Below are 22,111 nucleotides of genomic sequence, written 5' to 3'. Positions count from 1 at the left end.
GGATGAGATGTATTTCAAATCCTTACTCCTGTCATTAGTGAAAAGGTAAAAATGATCCCATGCAGTGCCCACCAGGCCCCAGTGCCAGCCTGATACCGAATAAGCAAAAGGAGCAAAAATAAAAGAAAGAATTTTTTCACCTTAGTCGCTGCTGGGTCATTGATTTCTGGAAACACATGGGGAGCTTGATGGCAAGATGGGATACCTGAGGGCCAATGATGGACAGTAGGTCCATTATTGGTTTAGGGACCCTGAATCACTGATTTCCATGTCCACCTATTGCTCTTTCCCAGGGCAAACTGATTATCACCGGACCTCCAGATTCCCTGACCAGTCAGGAGATCAGGCAGAATAACACTCCTAAAGAAGCAATGAAAGATCTCTATTGATAGGCACCCTGCAGGACTCACACTTACGAACATAAGAAATAGGAGCGGGAGTAGGCCATTCGGCCCCTCGAGCCTGCTCCGCCATTCAATAAGGTCATGGCTGAGCTCTTTGTGTTTCAAATTGCACATTTCCATCTAACCCCTGATAACCTTTGATTCCTTTGCCTAACAAGAATCCATCTACCTCTGCCTTAAAAAGATTCAATGACCCTGCCTCCACCACCTTTGGAGGCAAAGAATTCCAAAGTCGCACAACCCTCTGAGAGAAAAAATTTCTCTTCATTTCTGTCCTAAAAGGGCAACCCCTAATTTTAAAACAGTACCCCCTAGTTCTGGACTCACCCACAACAGGAAACATCCTTTCCACATCCACCTTGTCAATACCGTTCAGAGTCTTGTATACTTCAATCAAATCACCCCTCACTCTTCTAAACTCCGCTGGAAACGACCCCAGTCTGCCTAACCTTTCCTCATAAGACAACCCACTCATCCCAGGTATCAATCTATTCAACCTCTTCTACATCCTTCCTTAAATAAGGAGGCCAAAACTGCAGACAATATTTGAGGTGTGGTCTCACAAATGCACTGTATAACTGAGGTCTAACATCCTTACTTTTATGTTCATTTCCTCTTATAATAAAGGATAGCATTCCATTAGCCTGCTTAATTACTTGCTGTAAATGCATACTAACTTTTTGTGACTCATGCACTAGTGCACCGAGGTCCCTCTGCATCTTGGAATTCTGCAGCCGTTTTCAATTTAAGTAATACTCTGCTTTTTTATTCTTCCTGTCAAAGTGAATATTTCATATTTTCCCACATTATACTCCATCTGCCAGATTTTTGCCCACTCACTCAACCCACCTATGTCCATCTGCAACTTCCTTAAGTCCTTTTCACAACATACTTTCCTACCCACCTTTGTGTCATCTGACAATTCAGCTACCATGCCTTCACTCCCCTCTTCTAAGCCATCGATATAAATTGTAAAAAGTTGAGACCCCAGCACAGACCCCCTATTTGTCACATCCTGCCAATCAGAAAAAAAACCCATTAGTGCATACTCTCTGCTTTCTGCCAGCCAGCCAATCTTGTGTCCATGCCAATATGTTACCCACTACACCATGAGCTTTTATTTTCCGCAATAGCCTTTGACGTGGCAACTTATCAAATGCCTTCTGGAAATCCAAGTACAGTACATCTACAAGTTCCCCTTTATCCACGGTGCATGTAACTCCTTCAAAGAACTCCTATAAATTGGTTAAACACAATATCCCTTTCACAAAACCATGCTGACTTTTCCCGATTAGTGCTCAGCTGTAACCCCCTTAAATGATTGATTCTAACACCGTCCCCACAACAGACATCAAGCTAACTGGCCTATAGTTTCCTGTTTTCTGCCTCTCTCCCTTCTTCAATAGAGGGGTTATATTTTCTACTTTCCAATCTGATGGAACCTTTCCAGAACCTAGTGAATTTTGAAAAATTAACACCATGACTACCTCATTAGCCACTTCTTTTAAGACCCTAGGATGAGCAGTGATTGCAGGAAACAGTCCAATGTGAGGAGGAAGGGCTACAGGATGGATGTAAGATGTGGAAAGGCTGCCCCTGCCCCACCCCTTTCATTAGTTCAGTGACTCGTCACAGGCATGATGCCTAAGGCCAGCAAAAGAAGGTTGTTCAGCCTCACCAACCAGGCATGGATTCAATTTGTTAAAACTGTTAGCAAAAAAAGCGCATTGTCAAAGACCTGGATCCATTGCTAGAAAAGCTGCAACAATCTCATGAGGCCTGCAACTCTCAGCTGGCAGCCATCACCCTCTCACCTCCCTAGCCTTCTCTTGTACAGCACCCCTCTCAGCAATACACCTTGCTGTCACACAAAATCCTTTCTCTCCAGCCTCCTCCTTAAATCCCCATCTAATTTATTATTTCATGGAATGTGGGTGTCACTGAAATGGGCAGCATTTGTTGCCAGTCCCTAAATGCTATTGAACAGGGCATTTCAGAGGACAGTTAAGAGTCAACCACATTGCTGTGGGCCTGGAGTCACATGTAGGCCAAACCAGTTAAGGATGGCAGGTTTCCTTCCTTAAAGGGCATTGGTGAACCAGATAGTTCTTTACAACAATTGATGATAGTTTCATGGCCACCATCACTGAGACTAGCTTTATATTCCAGATTTATTAATTGAATTTAAAATCCACCAGCTGCAATGGTGGGATTTGAACCCATATCCTCAGAGCATTAGCCTGGGCCTCTGGATTACTAGTCCAGTGACATTATCACTATGCCACTCTCTCCCCCAACAGGCAAATCTCAAACTCACCCTTTTCATATAACTTTCTTGATCCTATTGCTCACAGTCACCCTCTACAAATGTTTACCCTCCATCCTCAGCAGTCAGTTCACTCTTCACACTCCTAACTCACTGCCTTTTCTCATTGCAGAGGAAAAGGGCCCACTGCTCCAGAAAGAGGCACGGAGCCAAGGGTGGAACTGCAGCTGTGGCCACCCTGACTGTGATGGGGGAGCAAATTCTGCAGATCAGAAGGGTGGCGACACTGCAGGCTGTTGCTGATGGAGGGATGGATTGGCCTACTGACCTGGTGACAGAATTAGAAATCAGCCTGTCACGTGACACTTAAATGTCATGCACGTTGAACAAGTGTTACCAAAACGTTAAAACTTATGATCTGCAGCATGCTAACCTGGGACCCTACACCTACATTCAGCACTAACATGTCTTTCATCTCCCACAGGTTCATTGACGGTGCTGACAGTGGAAATGAGGGATGAGGCTGAGAGTCCTCAGGCGAGAACCAGCACCCTGAGGAGGCACTGTCACATGATTTCTGCTCACTCTGGACCAGCACAGATACACAGACTTCTGTGGGTCCAGTATCTCATATCGATGAGGTGACACATGGCGAGGTACCCATCATATATGAGCAGGGTGAGGTGCTGGGGACAGGAACAGCAGTGAAGAGATATGGGATTGACTGGCCTCATCTGTGTCAAAGTGAGTATAGTTGAAGGACTTGGGAAACAAGGTATTGGTGACTTGGGTGATGCATTTGTGGGCTGCTGATTACAAGATCCGACTTTTGTCACCAGCTGAATCATGGAAGGACCTAGACATGAAAAGCTTGAGCACAGATCATCCTCCAAGAAGCTGCAGAGGTTGCATCCAACTGCGAGAGCCTGAGCCTCCTGAAGCACTGTTGTTCGGAGAGGTTGACAAAGCTGATCCTTGGCCTGTCAACCCTCTGCCCAAGGTATCACATCATTGAGATGCAGCTGCTGAAGTTACTGCCCCTGTCTCTGAGCCTCCTGAGCTGCAGCCAGTTGCACGTTCGCAGTTTAAAACGAGAGAAGAGTCAGGATTTTCACAGTTTAAAACAGCAAGAGGAGAGCCGGGAGCACATGGAGAGTAGACCTGCATGAGAAGGACAGCGGCGATGTGAGATAAAAACTGATGGCAGAGAGGAAGGCCCAGCACACAGAGTGTGGACCAGTGTGAGAAGGGCAGCAGCGGTGGGAGATAAAAACCAGCAGCAGAGAGCCCCTTCAACCTGTTTCTACCTGTCAGAGCCAAAGTGTGATGTCACAGAAAAACAGGTAGGTGATTGGTGGGTATCTCTTCTGTGTCTCTTTTGATTGGCCAAGTGGCTTAAATCAGGAGATGTTATTACAGCCGAAGAGCACAGTTAAGAAATTCACTTTTAAAATATTTAACATCCAAATTAATTAATTAAATAGAATAGAGATGGCTGGGTAGGCGATGTATTGCAGCTGCAGCATGTGGGGCTGGTGAACACCAGTGTGATCCACGGTGACCACATCTGCAGCAAGTGTTGGCTGCTCAAGCAACTTCAGCTCAGAATTGATGAGCTGGAATCTGAGCTGTGGACATTGTGACACATCAGGGAGGGGGAGAGTTACCTGGACACTGTGTTTCAGGAGGCAGTCACACCCCTTAGATTAATTACATCAAATTTGGTCCGTGGTCAGAGACAGGAGAGTGTGACTGAGAGTAAGGCAGGTACAGGGTCCAGAATTCAGCTGTGGAGGAGCCTCAGCCAGTACCCTTGTCCAATAGGTATGAGGTTCTTGCTCCCGATGTGGATGAGGGCACAGGCTGCAGGAAGGATGAGCAAACAGACCACAGCACCATGGCACAGAGTGCCATTCAAGTGGGGAAGAAAAGAGAAATGTAGTAGTACTAGGAGATAGTATAGTTCGGGGAATAGACACCGTTCTTTGCAGCAAAGACAGAGAGTCCCGAAGGCTGTGTTGCATACCTGCTGCCAAGGTTAAGGGCATCTCTTCTGGGCTGGAGAGGAACTTGGAATGGGAGGAGAAGGATCCAGTTGTCATGGTCCATGCAAGCGCCAACGACATAAGTAGGACAAGGAAAGAGATTCTGCTGAGGGACTATGAGCAGCTCGGTGCTAAGTTAAAAAGCAGAACCACAAAGGTAATAATTTACGTATTACTACCTGAGCCACGTGCAAATTGGCATAGGATAAATAAAATTAGAGAGGTAAATGCGTGGCTAGGGTTGTAAATAGGACTTTAAACTAATTAGTGGGGGGGAGGGTTGAATTCAAGGGAAGTTTAAAAAAATCAAAAAGAAACGAGAGAGCAGAGGTGCAGGGTAGTGAAGAGGCGAACGATAATCAAAGCGTGACAGGAAGGTGAGAAATATAAACAGCAGAAATTAGAATCAGAATGAGTAATAATCATAAAAATTCAAAGCTTAAGGCTCTTTATCTGAATGCACACAGCATTTGTAACAAGATAGATGAGTTGACAGCACGAATAGAAATCTATGTATATGACTTGATAGCTACTGCAGAGATGTGGTTTCAGGGTGACCAAGACTGAGGACTCAATATGCAAGGGTATTCGATGTTCTGGGAAAATAGACAAAAAGGAGAAGGAGGTGGGGTAGCTTTATTAATAAAGGAAAGTACCAGTGCGATGGTGAGTAGTGATATATTGCCATAGATCACGATGTGGAATCAGTTTCGGTAGAAATAAGAGATAGCAAGGAGAGGAAGTCAGGGGTGGGAGTTGTCTATAGCCCCTAGAAGAGTTGCCTCACTGTACGACAAAGTATAAATTGGGAAATAATGGAGGCGTGTAAGAAGGGTGCTATAACTGTCATGGGTGATTTAATCTGCATATTGACTGGACAAATCAGATTGGCAGGGGTAACATGGAAGACAAACTTGTAGAGTTCATCAGGGATTTTTTCTTAGAGCAATATGTTGCAGAACCTATTTGGGAACAGATGATTTTAGATCTAGTAATGTGTAATGAGGTAGGGTTAATAAGATATCTCATAGTTAAGGATCCTCTTGGGGGAAGCGATCACAACATGGTAGAATTTCAAATTCAGTTTGAGGGCGAGCAACTCGGGTCTCAAACCAATTTCCTCAACTTAAATAAGGGCAATTACAGAGGTATGAAGAAAGAATTGTCTAAAGTGGGCTGGTAAAATAGTCTAAGGGGAAGGGCAGTGGATGAGCATTGGTAGACATTTAAGCAGATATTTCATAACGCACACCAAACATTTATCCCAGTCAAAAAGAAGGGCTCATTGAGAAGGATGAGAAGGATCAACCACCCAAGGTTAACAAAGGCGGTCAAGATGAGTATCCAATCAAAAACTAAGGCATACAAAGCAGCGAAAACAAGTGGTAGGCCAGAGGATTAGGAATTTTTCAGGAACCAGCAGTGGATGACTAAAAAGCTAATAAAGAGGGAGAAAATTGATTATAAAAATAAATTGGCAAGGAATATAAAACAAACAGCAAGAGCTTTTATAGGTATATAAAAAGAAAGAGAGAAGCTAAAGTGAGCGTGGAACCCTAGGAAGATGCAACTGGAGAATTGATAACAGGGAATAGGGAAATGGCACATAATTTCAACCAATATTTTGCCTTGGTCTTCATGGTGGTGGGCACTATAAACACTCCAAAGAAATCAGATAAGGAAGGAGCTAATGGCAGGAAAGATCTTGTTTCTATCACGAAGGACAAAGTATTTGACAAACTAATGGGACTAAAGCCAGACAAGTCACCAAGACCTGGTGGCCTGCATCCAACGGTTGTAAGGAAGTGACTGCTGAAATAGTGGAGGCATTGGTCAAAATATTCTAGAACTCACTGGATTCCGGGATGGTGCCAGCAGATTGGAAAACTGCTAATGTGACGCCCCTGTTCAAGAAGGGAGGGAGACAAATAGCAGGAGATCATAGGCCAGTCAGCTTAATATCTGTCAGTGGAAAACTGCTAGAGTCCATTATTAAGGAAGAAATAGCAGGACATTTAGAAAAGCTTAACGCAATCAAACAGAGTCAACATAGTTTTGTGAAAGGGAAATCATGTTTGACAAATTTGCTAGAGCCCTTTGAGGATATAACAAGCAGAGTTGGTAAAGGGGAACCAGTAGATGTAGTGCATTTGGATTTCCAGAAGGCATTCAATAAGGTGCCACATTAAAGCCAAGATAGGAGCTCACGGTATTGAGGTAATGTATTAGCACGGATTGAGGATTGGTTAACGCACATAAGACAGAGTCAGGATTAATGGGTCTTTTTCAGGTTGAAAAGACGTAACTAGTGGGGTGCCACAAGGATCAGTCCTAGGTCCCCAATGATTTATTATCTATATTAATGACTTGGAGGAGGGGGCAGAGTGTAATGTATCCATATTTGCTGATGATACAATAATAGGTGGGAGGGCATGTTGTGATGAGGACATAAGGAATCTGCAAGAAGATATAGACAGATTGGATGAGTGGGCAAAAACTTGGCAAATGGAGTTTAATGTAGGAAAGTGTGAGGTCATGTACTTTGACAGGAAAAATCAAAAGGCAGGCTATTATTTAAAAGAAGAGGGACTCCAAAAAAATGCAGCACAGAGGGATCTGGGTGTTCTTGTGCATGAAACATAAAAATTTAGCATGCAGGTGCAGCAAGTAATTAAGAAGGCAAATGGAATTTTGGTGTGTACTGGTTGCGGGTTGGAGTTTAAAAATAGGAAAATCTTGTTACAACTGTACAGGGTGTTGGTGAGGCTGCACCTGGAGTACTGTGTACAGTTTTGGTTCCCCTATTTAAGAAAGGATATATTAACATTGGAGGCAGTTCAAAAGAGATTCACTAGGCTGATTCCTGGGATGAAGGGGTTGACTTATCAAGAACGGCTAAACAGGTTTTGCCTTATTCATTAGAGTTTAGAAGAATGAGGGATGATCTTACTGAAATGTACAAGATTCTGAAGGGGCTTGACAAGGCAGATGTTGAGACGATCTTTCCTCTAGTGGGGGAATCTTGAACTAGGGGACATAGTTACAGAATAAGGGGACACTCATTTAAAACTGAGGTGCAAAGGAATTTCTTCTCTCAGAGGGTAGTGAATGTGTGGAATTCTCTACCCCACATGGTTGTGGAGGCTAGATCACTGAAAGTGCTTAAAGAGGAGGTGGATAGATTTTTGAAATATCGGGGAGTGGAGGGCTATGAGGAGCTGGCACGAAAGCGGTGTTGGGGCAGATCAGCCATGATTTTATTGAATGGCAGGGCAGGCGTGAGAGGCTGAATGACCTACTCCTGCTCCATTTCTTATGCTCTCCTCCTCAGAGGTCCAAACAGTTTCCAAAGACAGTGAAAACAGGGAACTACAGGTCAGTTAGCCTGAGATCAGTCATAGTGAAAATGCTGGAATATATTATTGAGGAAGTCTTAACAATCCACCTAAGAAAATCATAGTATAATCAGACAGTCAACATGGTCTTACGAAAAGGAAAACGTGTTTGACAGATTTATTAAAGTATTTTGAGGATGTAACGAATAGATAAAGGAGAACCAGATGACTTAGCGTACTCAAATTTCTAAAGTGCATTCGAAAGTACCACACAAATGGTTAATAGGCAAGCTAAGATAGGCTGGATCTCCCCTTGACATTACCGTCGCTGAGTCCCCCACTATCAACAACCTGGGGACTGCCACTGACCAGAAATTAAACTGGACCAGCCGTATAACTACTGTGGCTACAAGAGCAGGTCAGAGATTGGGAACTTTGAGTTGAGTAACTCACCTCCTGACTGCCCAAAGCCTGTCCACTGTTGACAAGGATCAAGTCAGTAGGGTGATGGAATACTCTCCACTTGCCTGGATGAATGCAGTTCCAACAACACTCAAGAAGTTCAATGCTATCCAGGACAAAGCAGTCCGCTTGACTGGCATCCCATCCACCACTTTAAACATTCATTCCCTCCACCACCAAAGCACAGGGGCAGCAGTGTGTACCATCTGCAAGATGCACTGCAGGAATTCACCAAAGCCAGTCCAACAGCACCTTCCAAACCCATAACCTCTATTACCTCAAAAGACAAGGGCAGCTGACGCATGGGAAAACAACCATCAGCAATTTCCTCTCCAAGCCGCACACCATCCTGACTTGGAACTATATCACCGCTCCTTTACTGTTGCTGGATCAAAATCCTGGAACTCCTTTCCTAGCACTGTGGGAATACACTCACCACATGGACTGCAGCTGTTCAGGAAGGTGGTTCATCACCACCTTCTCAAGGGCAATTAGGAATGGGAAACAAATGCTGGCCTTGCCAGTGACACCCACATCCCATGAAAGAATAAAAACAGGGCTTAGCCTCCATATCTAAGGAAGAATATGTTTGCATTGGAGGCAGTACAGTGAAGGTTCACTATATTCATCTTTAGGATTAGACAGTTGTCCTTTGATGAAAGGCTGAGTAAATTGGGCCAAATCTCTGGAGCTTAGAAGAATGAGAGGTGATCTCATTGAAATATACAAGAAACTGAAGGAACTTGACAGGGTATAATCTGAGAGGCTGTTCCCCCTGGCTGAGGAACCTATAATATGGGGCACAACCTCAGGATAAATGATTGATCATTTAAGACAGAGATGAGGAGCAATTTCTTCACTCAGAGGGTTGTGGATCTTTGGAATTTTCTACCCCATAGGGTTGTAGATGTTCCATCATTGAATATATTTAAGGCTGAGATCAACAGGTTTTTGATTCATCAGGAAATCAAGGGATATGAGAGTGGGTCGGAAAGAGGAAATGAGATCAGTCATGCCAGTATTAAATGGCGAAGCAGGATTAAGGGGCCAAATGTTCTGCTCCTGCCCCTATTTCTTATACAATATGTAGAGCCCTACCAAAGGGAAGTATCACAAGCAAGAAGGTGAGATTGTATCTCAGTAGTATCCAAGGCACTTTTGTCCTCAAGTAGCGATTTTAGGCTGAAAGAACTTCTCCTTTTCAACACTATCCTTTCACTGTTACTGACATCAGGTTTGCTGGTTTCAACCTTTACAATGCTCATATGAGGTCAGTTTCACTCCACGATGAGCTTCCGCTCTGCACTTGCCTCTTCCAATCTACTGAGTTGTAGACCCAGCATGTAACCCATGTGTCACTGGGAAACAGGGATTCCATGCTCAACAAGGTTCTCATTGCCTATTTAAATACAATTCCTTTCCTGTTAGCCCCATGTGAGTACCTTTCTGGACTTGTAAGCAGCCCCGGGCAAAGCTGGATGAGGATGGGATCACATCAGGATCCTGGCCCCATGTCATTTTTCAGGACTTTCTGGAACTCACTCTCCACTGGAATGAGAACATTCTCTTCAATCATTAAACAGGCTGGTGAAAAGTCAGCAGCCAGTATCGTAACATAAAAAGCCTACTTTTTTTTTCTTGGCAGTCTTTCCAACCTCTGCTTGCCCCGCTGAGGAACCATCTCTTTTAGCTCAGTTCTGATGAATGCAAGTCTCTTCCGGTAGTGGCAAGGGGATTTGGCTTGGATGCTCTGACAGAAGGAAATCAGCGATTAACCACAGCTGCACCAGCAGTAACTGAAAACTAAAGCTCTTGTGGACTGGTTTGCCCCTTATGACCCATGTGATACAGCATGCTGCTTTTAACTAGGTTTGCAGTTCACCAGCCAGGGATGATCTGGGTAAATAGATCCCCCCTGACTAACCTTACATTCAGCATTTGTCCACAATTGACAGCTTTATACCAGCAGGACTCATATAGTATTCTGGCTGAGTAGGTTTTATTGTGACACAGATATAACATATAGATAAGACAAACAGACAAAATAATCTTCTGAAGAGATGGGAAATAATCTCCAATTTGTTGATTATTTATAGACTGAAAATAACACTAAATGTTTGATGAAGAAAATGAGCCTACAATATGTTGCGTCTATTGAGAATATGTTTGAGCATAACACCTCTAGTAATTTATTGTGCAAGTACTTCTGGCACTGCTTTACAGACCTGTGTCATTGCCAAAGTCTTTCTTTTTCTCCAGAAGTTTTATTTCTATAGTGACAGTAATAGCAGAATGTGGTGCATAGTTCACACATTTCTGGGTAAGATAGTATTCTCGTGTTAGGGCATTACCTCTTGCAAATGGAGTGACCGAATCATTTAGTAGATGATTTAATGCCTCAATTTTTGGAACAGAGTTTGGGCCTGAAGCTTTGAGAAGTGCAGTTGATGGATGAAGACGCACACCCTGTTCCAAACCACATAGATGGGACCACTTGAATATTTGGGCCAGGTGACTCACTTCTGTCTGCGCACACTGGGGCAGCCTGCCTCAACAGCCAGCAGGAAGATTGGATCAATTCCATGGCAGGTCTGAGGCCCAGGGAGGGCCAAGGAAGAAACGAATGGAAAATTTATTTTAAAATCCTCTGAGAATAATTATTTTGATGAGAAAATCAATATCATATGGGACTGATTACCTCTCTCTCCAGCACAGTTTTGAGTCTATATGAGTCGCAGAGTCGAACTGCCAATAGGACTAACGATGGCAAGACTAGCGTAATTCCTCAGGAGACCCATGACCTTGACACCTCCCCCAGATAGGCCTCCACAATATCGTGGGTTAGAATTTGGTCCACATAGTACCACTTTTGGCACTGCTATGGAAGAATTGTGCCACTCTATTTGTGTCCCCTGCACCACAGGCCATTTCCTGCACAGGAAAATAAGGACACACACAGGTGCCCGGGGATAAGGGCACATGCAGGTGTCCAAGGATACTGGCACACTGAAGAGTCCAAGGATAAGGGCACATGCAAGTGCCCAAGGATAATGGCACACTGAAGAGCCCAAGGATAAGCGCATACAGCGGTGCCCAGGGATAAGGGCACACACAGGTGCCCAAGGATAAGAGCACACAGTGGTGCCCAGGCATAAGGGCACACACAGGTGTCCAAGAATAAGGGCGCACACACAGGTGCCCAAGGATAAGGGCACACGGGGATGCCCAAGGATAAGGGCACATGGAGGTGCCCAAGGGTAAGGGTACACAGGGGTGCCCAAGGATAAGGGTACACAGGGGTGCCCAAGGATAAGGGCACATGGAGGTGCCCAAGGATAATGGCACACACTGGTGCCGAAGGATAAGGCACAGGGAGGTGCCCAACGATAAGGGCACACACAGGTGCCCAAGAAGGCAATAGCATAGTGGTTTTGTCGCTGGACTAGTAATCCAGAGACCCAGGCTAATGCTCTGGGGACCCAGATTCAGGTCCCGCCATGGCAGAAGGTGGCATTTGAACTTAGTAAAAATCTGGAATGAAAAGTCAAATGACCACGATACCTTTGTTGACTGTTGTAAAGACCCATGTCCTTTAGGGAAGGAAATCTGCCATCCTTACCTATTCTGGCCTAAATGTGACTCCAGGCCCATAGTAATGTGGTTTACTCTGAAATGCCCTCTGAAACAGCCTAGCAAGGCACTCAGTTGTATCAAACTGCTGCAAAGTCACAAACAAGGATGAAACCAGATGGACCACCTGGCACCTAGGCACCAGAAACGACAACAGCAAACTCAGCCCTGTCGATCCTGCAAAGTTCTTCTTACTAACATCTGGGGGCTAGTGCCAAAACTGGGAGAGCTGTCTCACTAGTCAAGCAACAGCCTGACATAGTCGTCCTCACAGAATGATATCTTACAGATAATGTCCCAGATATCACCATCACCATCACCATCCCTGGGTATGTCCTGTCCCACTGGCAGGACAGACCCAGAAGAGGTGACGGCACAGTGATAAAAAGTCAGAAGGGGGAAGGGTCACACGAACTCGAGATGTTAACTTTGTTCCTCTCTCCACAGCTACTGCTAGACCTGCTGAGTTTTTCCAGCATTTTCTGTTTTTGTTTCAGATTTCCAGCATCCTCAGTATTTTGGTTTTATTGTATTACAGTCAGGAGGGAGTTGCCCTGGGAGTCCTCAACATCGCCTCTGGGACCCCATGAACGCTCATGGCATCAGGTCAAACATGGGCAAGGAAACCTCCTGCTGATTACCACGTACTACCCTCCCTCAGCTGATGAACCAGTGCTCCTCCATGTTGAACACCACTTGGAGGAAGCACTGAGGGTGGCAAGGGCGCAGAATGTACTCTGGGTGGGGGACTTCAATGTCCATCATCAAGAGTGGCTCAGTAGCACCACTGCTGACTGAACTGACCAAGTCCTAAATGACATAGCTGTTAGACTGGGTCTACAGTAGGTGGTGAGGAAACCAAAAAGAGAGAAAAACATACTTAACCTCATCCTCACCAACCTGCCTGCCACAGATGCATCTGTCCATTACAGTATTGGTAGGAGTCGCCACTGCACAGTCATTGTGGAGACACAGGACTACTCGCATGCCAAACAGCATAAGCAGCAAGTGATAGAGCTAAGCAGTCCCACAACCAACACATCAGATCTAAGCTCGACAGTCCTGCCACATCCAGTTGTGAATGGTGGTGGACAATTAAACAACTCATGTTCTCAATGATGGAGGAGCCCAGCACACCAGTGCAAAAGATAAGGTTGAAGCATTTGCTCCAATCTTCAGCCAGAAGTGCCAAGTGGATGATCCATTTTGATCTCCTCCAGAGGTCCCCAGCATCATAGATGCCAGTCTTCAGCCAATTTGATTCATTCCACGGGAAATCAAAAAATGGCTGAAGACACTGGATACTGCAAAGGCTATGGGACCTGACAATATTCCAGTAATGGTACTGAAAACTTGTGCTCCAGAACTTGCTGCACCCCTAGCCAAGCTGCTCCCATACAGCTACAACACTGGAATCTACCCAGCTATGTGGAAAATTGCCCAGGTATATCCTGTACAAAAAAAGCAGGACAAATCCAACCCTGCCAATTACCGCCCCATCAGTCTACTCTCGATCATCAGGAAGTAATGGAAGGGGTCATCTAGTACTATCTAGCGGTACTTGCTTAGCAATAACCTGATCCCTGATGCCTTGTTTGTGTTTCGTCAGGGCCACTCACTCCTGACCTCATTACAGCCTTGGTTCAAACATGGACAAAAGGGGTGAGCTCCCAAGGTGAGAGGAGAGTGACAGCCCTTGACATCAAGGCAGCATTTGACTGAGTGTGGCATCAAGTAGCCCTAGCAAAATTGGAGTCAATGGGAGTCAGGGGGAAAACTCTCTGCTGGTTGGAGTCATGCCTAGCACAAAGGAAGATGGTTCTGGTTGATGGAGGACAATCATCTCAATCCCGGGACATCACTGCAGGAGTTCTTCAGAGTAGTGTCCTCGGCCCAACGATCTTCAGCTGCTTCATCAATCACCTTCCTTCCATCATAAGGTCATTTTTGCTGATGATTGCATAATGTACAGCACAATTTGCGACTCCTCAGATACTGAAGCAGTCCATGCACAAATGCAGCAAGACCTGGACAATATTGAAGCTTGGACTGACAAGTGGCAAGTAACATTTGCACCACACAAGTGTCAGGAAATTATCATCTCCAACAAGAGAGAATCCAACCTTCACACTTTGATGTTTAATGGCTTTACCATCACTGAATCCCCCACTATCAGCCTCCTGGGGGTTACCATTGACCAGAAACTGAACTGGGCTAGCCATATAAATACTGTGGCTACAAGAGCAGGTAAGAAGCTAGGAATCATGAGACGAGTAACTCTCCTCCTGACTTCCCAAAGCCTGTCCACCATCTACAAGGCACAAGTCAGGAGTGTGATGGCACGCGCCCTACTTGTCTGGACGAGTGCAGCTCCTACAACATTCAAGAAGCTTGACACCATCCAGGACAAAACAGCCCATTTGATTGGCACTACCATCTACAAACATTTACTCCCTCCATCACCGACGCACAGTAGCAGCAGTGTGTACCATCTATCAGATGCACTGTAGGAATTCACCAAGGCTCCTTAGACAGTACTTTCCAAACCCACAACCACTACCATCTCGAAGGAAAAGGCAGCAGATAGATGGGACATCACCACCTCGAAGTTCCCCTCAAAGTCACTCACCACCCTGACTTGGATACATAACACCTTTCCTTCATTGTCGCTGGGTTAAAATCCTGGAGCTCCATTCCTAACAGCACTGTGGGTGTACCTACACCACATGGACTGCAGCAGTTCAAGAAGGCAGCTCACCACCACCTTCTCAAGGGCAACTAGGGATGGTCAATAAACGCTGGCCCAGCCAGCGAAGACCATATCCTGTGAATGAATTTAAAAAAAGGATAAGGGCGCACAAAGGTGCCTAAGGATAAGGGCACATGCAGGTGCCCAATGATAACAGCACACGCAGGTGCCCAATGATAGAGTATATGCAGGTGCACTATCCTTGCATGTACAGGTATCAGAAAAAGTTGATTTGGGAATACCCTAATGTCTCACAGCCCTGCCTACTAATACGAAACCCGGATCTCAAATCCCGGCAACAAATGTCCAGGCATTGACTGCGTTACTTCCTGAAGATAAAAGCAAGCTGAAAGATGGGTCCTGCTTTATTTAAAGGACCGGGCACCCTGACTGTAAGAAAGGTTTTTTTTGGGGATGTTTTCCATTGAAAAATGTCAAAATATTCTGCAATAGCTTTGGAGGTATTTTGATGAGTTCCTGGATTTGGCAGTGTTGCTGCATCCTCACAATGGGATTGAGGGCCCAAGGGCAGAGGTGCAGGTGACCTGTACAGACAAAGGCTGTAGCAGTGACAGCCACTCAGTGTCTGCAGGACAACAGGCAGATGGTGCAGAGTCAGTGGAGAGGGAAAGCTCTGCATCATCCCCTCTGCCAAACTGGAGCTGGACTCCTCCATGCTCTTTTACAGTGACAGAAAGCTGTCTGACAGGCCTGTCAATTCAGCCCGAATCCTAGTGTGCATGTCGAATTAGCATCTCATGCATGCTGCTCCATCAAGATCCCCATTTGAATCCTTGGCAGTAATACTTGTGTACCACCTGGCCCCCACCTGCCAAATGTACCATCCTTTACCCTTGAAATGGCTGCCACTCACATTTTCCCGGTGACTCACCATGTGCTGATCCCAAGTGAGGTAAGTACAGTGCTGGGATCTGAGCTGGTGGCTGTAAGTATCAAATTAGCCAAGGGAGCCTCTTCAGTTGCTCACTTTCCTTATCCTGGGACTGTTGTGACAGCGCTTGGGTGTCAAAAAGTAAGAACTCAAAAGGGGAAGGTTGGTGTGAGGGAAAGGATGCATGGTGGGAAGCAAGATGTCAATAGTTCCACTATCATCAGCATATATATCATGCCAGATGACAGGGTGAGGGTGTTCTTGGAGTTAAGAAGGGGCATAAGGCAGAAACATGGTGTCATCCTCCATGTTCTTAACATCATTAGATACCACAGAGCCCCATCGCAGTCGGCCCCATGATGTGGAGAACCACCTCTTCCGTATGACTCAAAGTGTTCTTGTCCCCATTCAATGCTGCCCTGCTCCTTTCTATTGTGTGAGAGGTGTCTAGAGGTGTTCAAAAACATGAGAGGTCAGGACAGAGTGGATAGTAAGAAACTATTCTCATTGGCAGAAGAAATAAGAACCAGAGAACACAATTTTGAATGATTGGAAAAAGAACCAAAGGTGCCATAAGGAAACTTTTTTTATGCAGTGAGTGGTTATGACCTGGTGGAGGCAGATGAAATTGTGGCTTTCAGGTGGGAATGTAATAAGCACCTGAAGGGCTACTGGAAAAGGGCAGGGAAGGGGAACTAGCTGAATCACTCATACTGAGAGCCAGCACAGTCCCAGCTGCACTACTAACACCTCCAGTATGACATCCATCACTATGGATCCCTCTGTCAGTGCTGACATTCACTTTGCAATAGCTTACATTGCAGCAATATTTTTGTACAGCTTCCATTTAAGATGCATCCTGCTTTTAAGAAGAGGAGGATCACGTGGTCTGCTAATAGCACTACTTGGCCCTCTTGCTGTGTGCGGAGGCTACAGGCAGCATTCAGGAGCAGACTGGTACTGGGGCCACTTGAGTCAATGCCACAACCATTCAGATGAACTGGGTACATGAAGTTTGCTTGTTCCTCACCTAGACCTGAGCAGGCAGTGGCAGGTCATGAATCATGACCTCCCATGCGCAAAGATCAGGGTTAAACAAATCCTAGCCCAGTGAATGTCATTGGAACATTTGGGACAGAATGTAAATAGGGAAGAAAGCCTGATTCCTTCTCAAATGGATCCTCCCTTACCCCAGCAACGGCTTGCCCACTTTACAGTAATTTCAATGCATTTCTTTATCATTCCCTCCTCTCCGGAAGGTGCTGACTCTCCCTTGGTCAAAGCTGCAAGGCAGTTTGGACATTCTTATTGTGTGAGCTGAAAACAGTAAACAGTATCCAGTTGGCCACGAAGAACATTACAGCCAATCTAGACCCTACCCTCAGCTAACATCCATGTGTACAAATATTTACGTGGGAGTGACTACATCATGGTTGAGAAAGCTCCATTTTGTCTTCTTTGGCCCAGGAAGACTGAGAGCAGTTACATTACCCCCCAAACATTGATCTAATTGAGAGCAGCTATATAGTACAGATAATAACAAAACATGCAAACTTCTGATTGGCATAGATCAGTAATCCTTGACTTGTGGCATCATCTACTAGGCAATTTGGGGAATGAATGCAAACAATTTTAAACCAAACTCATGAAACCCCAGGCATGTAGACTCAGTAACTAATAATTTCCATCCACTTAGACTTTAATCCTTTTTGTAATTGGCGGTATGAGAAACCTCAACTGCTGACCCAGTAATATAAAACAAAAACAGAATTACCTGGAAAAACTCAGCAGGTCTGGCAGCATCGGCGGAGAAGAAAAGAGTTGACATTTCGAGTCCTCATGACCCTTCGACAGAACTAATATAGTAATATATATAACCAGTAATATAGTTTGGCAATAGTCTAATATAAAAACAAAATACTACAGATGCTGGGAATGTGAAATAAAAACTGGAAGAACTCAGCAGGTCTGGCAGCTTCTGTGGAGGGAGAAACAGTTAACGTTTCAAGTCCGTAAGACTCTACTTTGGAACACCGTTTGGAGTTCCTAAGAAGAATCGTGTTGGACTCGAAACGTTAACCCTTATGATAGCCTAAGTCTTCTTTGATGATCTGGGGAATCCAGGGAACTTCCTTAAATGCATCACTCGCTTCATTTTCCTCAGAAAACAAATTCAGCCTGTGTTTTTCCAATTGCTACACTTAAGTCGCAAGCTCCTAACTTGAAGCCAGGAGCCTATCAAAAAGTTTTGCTGAAACAGGAGGGGGCCATAAAAACTAGTATACCAAAATTAAAGGTCAGTGATCATTGCAGAAATATGGGGTAGATCGTGACCATAAGGCCATAAGACATAGGAGCAGAAGTCGACCATTCGGCCCATTGAGTCTGCTCCACCATTCAATGAAATCATGGATGATCTGATAATCCTCAACTCCATTTTCCTGCCTTTCCCCCATAATCCACAATTCCCTTACTGATTAAAAACCCTGCCTTGAATATATTTAACAGCCCAGCCTCTACAGCCCTTTGCGGTGAAGAATTCCACAGATTAACTATCCTCCTAGAGAAGAAATTCCACCTTACCTCTCTTTTAAATGGGCGCCTCTTACTCTGAAGTTATGCCCTCTGGTCCTAGATCCTCCCACAAGGGAAAACAACCTCTCCGCATCTACTCTGTCAAGACCCCTAAGAATCTTATATGTTTCAATAAGGTCTCCTCTCATTCTTCTAAACTCCAGTGAGTACACGCCCAACCTACTCTATCTCTCCTCATAAAAAATCCCTCCATATTTGACTTTGTACGGTTATGTAAGAAGGGTGATAGAGAGTCGGCAGCCTGCTATGCATCTCTCCCCATTTTTATTTCTATCCACACTCGTTGTAAAAGTCAGGCATTTGTATGAATATCTTTCTCAACAGGTATCCATGGAATCTATTTTAAAGATGTAAACTGATCTCCATGGGCCGGATTTTGAGCTCAGCATGCCGGTGCAGTTGGCGGGCCTGGGAGCGGCTGGGAAACGGGCCACCACCCACGATTGGCCCCCTGACCACAATTTCATGTTGGCTGGCCAATTAATGGCTAGCCAGCGTGAAAGGCACGCTGAAGTACTCAGTGATGCCGGGGTGGGGGCAGAAGGAGGGTGAGCGCTGACGTCAGCGCGGGCGTGGTGGAGCGCTCACAGAAAGCTCCCTGAAGGCAGAGAGCTGTCTTAGGAAGCTGAAGAACCCAAAAGCCAAAAATAAAGATTTTAAATTGTCGTAAAAAATGTTCACGTATCAGAATGAGTCACCTAAACATATGGATGCTGAAAATTCTATCCAAACGTTTTTATCTTTTGTTTAATTAACTTCGGAAACCTCAACCCACCCTTGGATGAGGTTTCCTCAAAAAGCCAAAGGTTGCCTGGCCGATTCGCCACCATCACCACCCCCCCCCCCCCCCACACCCCCCACCCGCCAACGTAACGTTGGGCGGGTAACAAAAAATTGCCAGTAATTTCCACATTAATAACCTTAATAGGCCTCTGAATTGTCGGCGGGTGCACTGCCGACTCTCGTGCATGCCTACTGACCAAAATATTACACAAGTGCACAATGATGTTAGGACACACGTCCCATGTCATCACATGCTATTTCACACTGAAGCATGTCGGGCACGCACCCGCACGGGCGAAAAATTCTGCCCCTTTTTAACTGTTCCCTCTGTTCTTCATACATAATCATATGATCTTTAACATCCACTTAAAGCACCAGATGGGTTTTAGTTAAATGTCATTTGAAGGGTAGAAAGTTTGAACAATTTATTTTGTCAGTAATACACTACGGCATTTGCTAAGATTATATTCTTGAGCCCTAATGGAGGGCATGAACTTACAATCTCTGGACACATGGGGCAAATGGCTACCATGTGAGTCAGACTGACATTAACAAAAAGACATGCCATGCTTACAGATGGTCTGTTTATTTCTCCAACTCCTTCTCATATGCCAGTGCTATAGAAATCAACATCGAAAAATGTCCCAAATAACACTGGTGCTTATTCCAAGGGTGGCGGCAAATTAGGATTGATACTGAGAAGCACAGTGATATTATTAAGCTTTTATCTTGCTAAGATATGCTTGAGTTACCGTACCTCATCCGCATGGGGCAGCCAGTTGTTGTACTGTACCAATACATTTATATAATCCTTTTACACATGAGGTGTTTGTTAGACTAACCAACATTAGGACATGCAATTCCTAGTGGACCCAGTTAGCATGCTGGCTGCATGAACAATGACTGCAGTCATTATCCTGTTATAGACACTTTGCCTTGCAGTTTTAGAGACTTGAGTTGTCAAATATAATTGTGTGGAATATGTGATATGCATACAATTCTCTGCCTGCACTTCCAGGGTTTCTATTGATTAAACTGCTGCAGTACTTTGGGTCAGTGACCCTCAATTCATTGACATTGATTTTGTTTAAGTAAGAACAAGAAATGCTTCTATGAATTGATTCACATTTTCCCCCCATCTCTTCTCATACCATATGTATCAACAGTGTTCTGCCAAAACATGGGAAAGCCCCTAACTATAAAATTTACTATAGGTTGCTACTCTCATTATTTTACAGCACATGGCACTACATTATTCAGTTTTTCCTGGGAACGCTTTCAATGAGGCTAATGAAGAGATAGCTAAATTCGTTCATCTTTTTTGCTGTTGACTAATCATGACTAAGATTGATATCTTTAGTTCTGCCTTTTTTTCTTCTCATTTTTCCCTTTTGTTGTTGGTTTTACCTCAAAGAAGTGATCAAGCCAAATCCTCATTGTGCAGACCAAAAAATTCCTCCTGATTGATCTATTTCAGTCAGGAAAAATGGGGAAAACAGGTGCCTGACCTAATATCAGAGGCCATCCAAAGCAGTCCTAACTCGCACCAAGCCCCATTAAACCTTCACCCCTGTAAGTGCTGAACTACATTGGTTGCCAGTCTATTTTTCATCCTTGTTTTCAAGTCCTCCATGGCCTCACCCCTCCCTGTATTTGTAACCTCCTCCAGCCCAAGAACACTTCGTAATATCTGACAGCATCTAATTCTATCCCCTTGAAAATCTCTGATTTTAAATGTTCCATTATTAGTGACTGTGCCTTTAGCTGCTGCGGTCCAAAACTCTAGAATTCCTTCCTTAAAACCCTCCACCTCTTTGCTTCTCTTTTCTCCTTTAAAACATTCCTTAAAAGCTATCTTTCAGCCAAACTTTTGGCTACCTGCTCTGATATCACTTTATGTGGTCCACTGTCAGGTTTTCCTTCTATAAAGTGCCTTGGGACATTTTATGAAGTTAAAGGTGTTATATAAATACAAGTTGTTGTTGAAGCTTTTCATGGAATTATGAAGCTCACTGCAAATATTTAGATGTGGCCTGTGGACCAAATTCGGGACTTTTCCAGGCTGACACCTTTGGACATGTGTTGCAGTCATGCAGCTCGTTTCATGCCCATAGTTGGGCCATTAACCAATTAATTCTCCAAATGCTCTTGGCTTTACACAGCAATAGTCCAACTGTGTTTGCTAGAATGGTGTTGGTATGTAGAGCATGAGAAGAGGGAGGAAACCATTTAAATCATTTCATACAGGCATTTTTGTTCTTACTTAGGCAGCTAAAACATATGGGAGAACCAGCACCTGCAAGCTCCCTTCCAATTCATACACCATCCTGACTTGAAACTATATCACTATTTCTTCACTGTCTCTGGGTTTCTCCCTTCTTAACAGCACAGTACTTACACCAGAAGGACTACAGTGGTTCAAGAATGTGGCTCACTGTCACCCTCTCAAGGACAATTAAAGATGAACAATAAATGTTAGCTTTGCCAGCAATGCCCATGTGTGCTCATGTGGGAAATGTTTGGATATCACAGAAGTACAAATGAGTCATTGGCCCAGAACTTAGGTTCACCTGGAGGTCCCTATGCAAGGACTGCCCAGGAAATTCACATTTCCGATGGGCAATTACCCTGCAGTCGGAACTATCCGACACTCAGATGGTTCTGACTCTCTTAGCAGAATAATTACCCAGGAAAAGTTAGAAGAATTAAAACCACTTCTAACTCTTGAGTAATTAGCACTGACTCCCACACCCCCCAGATGCCCCAACTAACCTCTTGACTAGCCCCCACACCCCCAATTACCTCCCCACCCCACTCCCAATTGCCTCCCATTCTACCAACTACTCCCCCAGCCCCCCAACTACAAGCCAATGTGTGGCATGCACCACTTGAAAGTGATAGTTAAATGCTGCAGCTCATTTAATGGACTGATTTCTTTACTAGTTAGTGA

This window comes from Carcharodon carcharias, chromosome 6, assembly GCF_017639515.1.
Source record: "Carcharodon carcharias isolate sCarCar2 chromosome 6, sCarCar2.pri, whole genome shotgun sequence".
NCBI classification, from domain to species: domain Eukaryota; kingdom Metazoa; phylum Chordata; class Chondrichthyes; order Lamniformes; family Lamnidae; genus Carcharodon; species Carcharodon carcharias.
This window is presented reverse-complemented; position numbering follows the sequence as displayed.